A 6,000-nucleotide genomic window follows, 5' to 3' on the forward strand; every position below is an offset into this window, starting at 1 on the left:
ATTTAGAAAACTGGCATCTGGCATGGACTGCTTCTGGGTGTCTGCATGTCCCTAAATGTCTGACCTTTAGTATTTGCCTAAATACCACTCCTTCCTACACATACAAACAATGAACTGTTACCTCCTTGCTTGGCTTTCTCTTAGCCTAAAACTTGTTAGTCTGGGGTCCTTTGGCTCCTTCGGATATTTTAGAAGAGCTGGGATCCATGTGCCCCTGAAATGTTATGCAAACTTTTGTGTGATATATGTGTATGTGCCCTTTTTTTTTTTTTTTTTTAATTGGGGAGAAATTATCCATGGCTTTTATCTGATGTTCTATCCACAGTCTGATTCTGTCTTCTTTATTCCACCTAGACTTTTAATTTCTGGTTCTTTCGCTCAGAAGATGACCTTGCCTCCTCTTTTTGGAATGCAGGTGAGCTGCTTTTTTTCATATAAGCTTTGGTTCATTTCAGCATATTGTAGAAGATACTGAGTTGAATCGTTATTTTTGCCCAGAATTGGTGACTAGGGTCCAAAGATGGGGACAAAGAAACACTAAGTAACACTCGTTCTAGAGAGAGTTGCTAATAATTGGGGTCAGTCACCCTCTCCAGGGCTTACAGAGAGGTAGCAAATCTGGCCCTGGTACTTCCAACCACTAACTCTACCCATTCCTTATCACCCCACCTCATTCGCAGTCTATGTTAAGATATAAGATGACTCAAGCGAGGGAGTCATGAGCCCAACAGGGTGTACTTAGCCCTCCTTTTGCCCCCAAACTAAGCAAGAAGGTATCAAAGAGAGTCTACATAAAGGAGAGACTGATTTCTCATTTCCTGTTTAGATTATCTGTTTGGACAGTGGATTTGTTCAGCTCTGCATATATTTGAGAAGCCTGTATTCCTTCTGTTTGGCTTAGCAAGGATATATGCGTTTCTTGTGGTCAAAGGGACCCTGAAAAGGATAGCTGGGCTTCAGCCATCTTACTGGTAGCCCATTCAAGAAGTTAGAAAGCTTAAAGGAAGTGACTTGGAAGAGGATTATCTACATTAGGGCACAGCTCAGTGGAAAGGCCTCACAGGACTTTATAAACAACTCAGACAGGGACACCTGGGTGGCTCAGTCGGTTGGGTGGCTGACTTCGGCTTAGGGTCACGATCTCGGGGCTCGTGGGTTTGAGCCCCATGTCGGGCTCTGTGCTGACAGCTTGGAGCCTGGAGTCTGCTTGGGATTCTCTGTCTCCCTCTCTCTCTGCCCCTCCCCCACTCACACTCTGTCTCTCTCTCAAAAATAAATAAACATTAAAAACATTTTTTTTTAGAGAATTTAGACAAGCTCCCCATAAGAGATGTGGCAGTTTGCTCTCTGCCGAACAGGCTGGAATGGCCTGTCACCCACAGCCAGCAGTGGTTTGCAATAACTACCTTGTTTAGTGTTCCTCTCTGCTCTCCTCCTGGTTCCCAGCCCCTGAAGAGCTAGAACCTTTCTAGAGAACCTTCTAGAGAACTAGCAGAGGAGAAGGAGAAACCATAGAAGGGACCATACTGTCCTCCCAGCTTCAGGTTCCTTAAGCCACAGCTCAAGCTTGGGCTGGAAGAAGGGAGGAGATGAGTTCTCATTGGACCTGAGATGGGCTTTTAAGCCAGTTAGCTTGGATTGAGTTTTTACAAAACTGGAGGGGACAGAGAGTTATAGAATCTGTCCATGCTGTTGAGTGGGAAGGAGACATTTGTCATGGCACAGATCAAGACTGTGATAGGGTGGGAGGTTATGTTTCTGCCCAAATGAGTTCGGTGCTCAACAAAGAAGTTAAATTTACCTATCACTGGTTCCAGTGTTTATAATAATAATAATAATAATAATAATAATAATAATAATAATATAATAATAATCCAATATTAGACATGATGGAATTCTTTACCTCATGGTAAAGATGTAAAGTCTAGTGCGACAGATAAAAGTAACTACTCACTTTAAAAACAATGTAGTAAGGGTTATAAAAAGTGGCCTGCAAGGCTTCAAAGGTGAGTGGTTAGTCAGAAAGCAAGGGAAGAGAAGACCTTTTAGCCTGTTGGAAAAACCAACTTAGGGAACTACAAATAGTTGTAGATAGATGTTAGACATCTAGTTTAGGCACTGTGGCCATACAGGAGGCTGGAAAGAAAAGCTGGGGCCAGGTCCTGATACGCTAATGAGCTTGTTCTCTAACCTGTAGGCCAGCAGTTCTGAATGGCAGTGGTACTGCTTGTGGAGGGGCATTCTGGACATTTGTGGGACATTTTTCATTGCCATGGTGATGGGAGGTTTTGTAGTTGGGCCACAGATGCTAGACTGCAGTGTGAGAACAGATACACGTAATTAGGAATATTATTTTAAAGTAGGTATTTACTTTTCTACCTGTCCTGTTAGGTTATGTATTCCACAAGAGAAAGAATTTTATCTTGTCAGTCTTTATACTTCAACACTGGCAATAAATTTTGTTTGTCAAAAGCCCTGAATTCTGCATGATTTAGATCTCCTGAGTTCAATGTGATTCTCAAATGTTCCATCAAACACTTGTATAGGGTATCCTATGTAAATAATTCGGTCTGTTATTACTTATCCTAACACTAGTGTTTAATCTACTTTTTTTTTTCATGGAATGGCTTCTGATCTTCTCTTAAATCCTAATTTACTCATTCCTTATAATTAGATGCAAACATCTGAGTGCTTCCTTGAGTCTTCTATCATAGTTATATCCAACTATTTGTGTGTTAAAATACCTATTATTTTACCACCAGCTATTGTCTTTTATTTCTGTTTTATATTATAGTTAGGACATTTTATTGATGTTTTGAAATTATGTGTATAGATAGCTTACATTATCTATGAATTTCATTTTAGTTAGTAAAGGTGCTGTTATTTAAAATATTTATTAACAGAAGGGATGGGGCACCAGGGTGGCTCAGTCAGTTAAACTTACTTCAGCAGGTCATGATCTTGCGGCTCGTGAGTTTGAGGTTCTCATCAGGCTCTGTACTGAGAGCTCAGAGCCTGGAGCCTAGAGCCTGCTTTGGATTCTGTGTCTCCCTCACTCTGTCCCCCACTCACACTCTGTCTCTGTCTCTCTCAAAATAAATAAACATTAAAAAATTAAAAAAAAATTGTTAGCAGAAGGGAGACTAACATCTGGTAGGATTGGGAGTCACTATGTAACCATTGATTTTCAAATGTTATTTTATTTTATTGTTTTTTATTTAATTTAAAAAAGTGTTTAAAGTTTATTTATTTTGAGAGACAGAGAGAATGCGAGCAGGGGAGGAGCAGAGAGAGAGGGAGAATCTCAAGCAGGCTCCACACTATCAGTGCAGAGCCTTACAGGGGGCTTGATCGAGCTCATGAAACTATGAGATAATGACCTGAGCTGAAATCAATAGTTGGATGCTCAACTGGAGCGCCTTTGACTCAGATCATGATCTCACTGCTTGTGAGTTCGAGCCTTGCATCAGGCTTTCTGCTGACAGCTCAGAGCCTGGAGCCTGCTTTGGATTCTGTGTCTCCCTCTCTTTCTGCCCCTTCCCGCTCGCACTCTTTCTCTCTCTCTCTCCTTAAAAATAAATAAATATTTAAAAAAAAAAAGAGTTTAACATTCAACTGACTGAGCCACCCTTTAATTTGTTTAAGTAGCTCTATGCCCAATGTGGGGCTTGAACTCACAACCCTGAGATCAAGAGTCACACATTCTACAGACTGGGCCAGCCAGGCACCCTTCAAAGTGTTATTTTGAGCCACAGACCTCCAACTTTTCTTTGCTCATGAGCTCCCTAAAATAATAATAACCTACTCACACAATTTTTTAAGTTGAAATCTCATATTTATGATCCAAGCTTCTCTCTCTCTTTAAGTTTATTTATTTATTTTGAGAGAGAGAGAGAGGGAGAGAGAGAGGGAGACAGTGTGAGTGGGAGGGGGCAGGAGAGAGAGGGAGAGAGAGAATCCCAAGCACTGCCAGCACGGAGCCTGATGTGGGGCTCAAACCCACGAACTGCAAGATCATCACCTGAGCTGAAGTTGGATGCTTAACTGACTGAGCCACCCAGGTGACTTTATGTATTGTTAATAGGAGATAGAATATATTGATCATTTTATAAGTTGGAATAAACTGAGGATTGACAGTAATTGGAACAAATATTTCATGATGATTTGTAAGTAAGATTTGTAGCTATCTTATAAATAAAGCACACTAAATACTAAATAAGTTACTTAACTTTATCCATGGTTTTTATTTAGTGTATTTGAATTTTTTTAATGTTTATGTATTTATTTTTGAAAGAGAGAGAGGGAGACAGAGAATCTGAAGCATACTCCATGCTGTCAGCACAGAGCCCAATGCAGGGCTTGAACTCACGAACTGTGAGATCATGACTGAGCCAAAATCAAGAGTTGGACACAACCAACTGAGCCACCCAGGTGCCCCTAGCGTATCTGAATTTTTTGGTGGCCTGCAGAACTTTCCAGCTACTTTTTTTGGTTTAAGTCAAGTTATTAGTGTATAATTTATATACAGTAAAATCTAGCTATTTTAAGTGTATTCCAGTTACTTTTAAGACAAAATAGGTCACTAATGTATCCTCCTTTGTCTGTGCTGATTGTAGAGAATCCCAGCATGGGCTAAATGTGCCATTTCCAATGTTGTTATGCCCTTAACAGAAATATGTATATGGTGGGAAAAGGCAGGAAGCCCTATTAGTTTAAGGCACCTTGATTAATCTTTAAAAGTTTGCCTAGATCAATATCTTTATTTATATATCCCTTTGCTTGGTGTCCCAGCAGTTTTCACACCCTAGAACAATTCATCATAATTAGATTTGGCATGAGCGAGGGACATGCCTGTCTTTTATAAAGCAGGAGGATTGTGTAAGCACAAGGTCATTCTTTGGCAGGTCCGTTTTAGGAAGGAAGACGGCGATCTGGAAATGGATTCCTTGAAACCATCTTACCTACGTACACTGTGGAAGATCTGTGCTCCCCCTGTCTGAAGGGTAGAGGTTCAGAGGCAGCCCGGTCTGAGAAGGCACTGAGGGCAGGGGTCACTGGTTTCTGGGCCTGCCACTACTACTTCATCTGGGCAGCTGGGCTTCGCTTCCGTTTTACATTTGCATTTTTATTTGAAGAAGGGTTTTGCTGCTAAAAATAACAGTTTGAAAAACACATTTTCCATGGGGAACCATTTAAGGATTTTAAGCAGGGAAGTGACATAATTAGGTTTTTGTTTCAAAAGGCCACTTTGGCATCCGAACACATTGTGGAGGATGGCTTGGAGGGAGGTGAGACGGGAGGCCCAGAGACTTGTCACAGAGGCTGTTCAAACAGTCCAGAGGGAAAACTGTAACAGCCGGCAGCTCTGGGCTCCAACCCAGGGTGGGGGCATCCACTTTAGTTGGAGCTGGGGTTTCATGGGGCTTCCTCCCCATTCAGCTGCTTCTCACATTGACATTTTGCACCTGGCCTTTGCCTGTGTGACCCCTGCCTTAGGGTAACCTTTGACTCCTTCCTCTTCATCCTGTAGACCTAGGCTGCCACCAAGTCCTGCTGTTTCTTCCTTCATATTTTCTCATATGTGTTTCTCTCTCTCCATTACTATTCCATCATCCTAGATAAGGCACTTAGCATTTCATGCTCCAGTTTCTCCAGGAGCCTCAGAATGGTCTTCCTGCTTTTAGTCTGCCTACATTGCCGCAGCTAGCTACTTCTTTGTTTTTTCATGACATATTGCAGCCATGCACAGAAAAGAGTACAGTTTGGTCAGATCTTGCTTCACATTTCTCCTCCTCTTCCCAGTCTGTGGCTTCTCTGGGAAATTCTAAATAGAGCAAAAGATTTAAGAAGTGATGAATACATTTCCATTCTCTAGAAGCTGTTGTGATCATCTTTCCTTTGCTTCTTTTTATGTGACATATTTGTGGGTGAGGGAAAATAGGCCTCTTTTTCTCAGTGAAAGATTCTGTGAAAAAAACGTAGACTTAAAAAAAATTTTTT

This window comes from Panthera onca, chromosome D4 (genome assembly GCF_046562875.1).
Source record: "Panthera onca isolate mPanOnc1 chromosome D4, mPanOnc1 haplotype 2, whole genome shotgun sequence".
In the NCBI taxonomy this organism is placed as follows: domain Eukaryota; kingdom Metazoa; phylum Chordata; class Mammalia; order Carnivora; family Felidae; genus Panthera; species Panthera onca.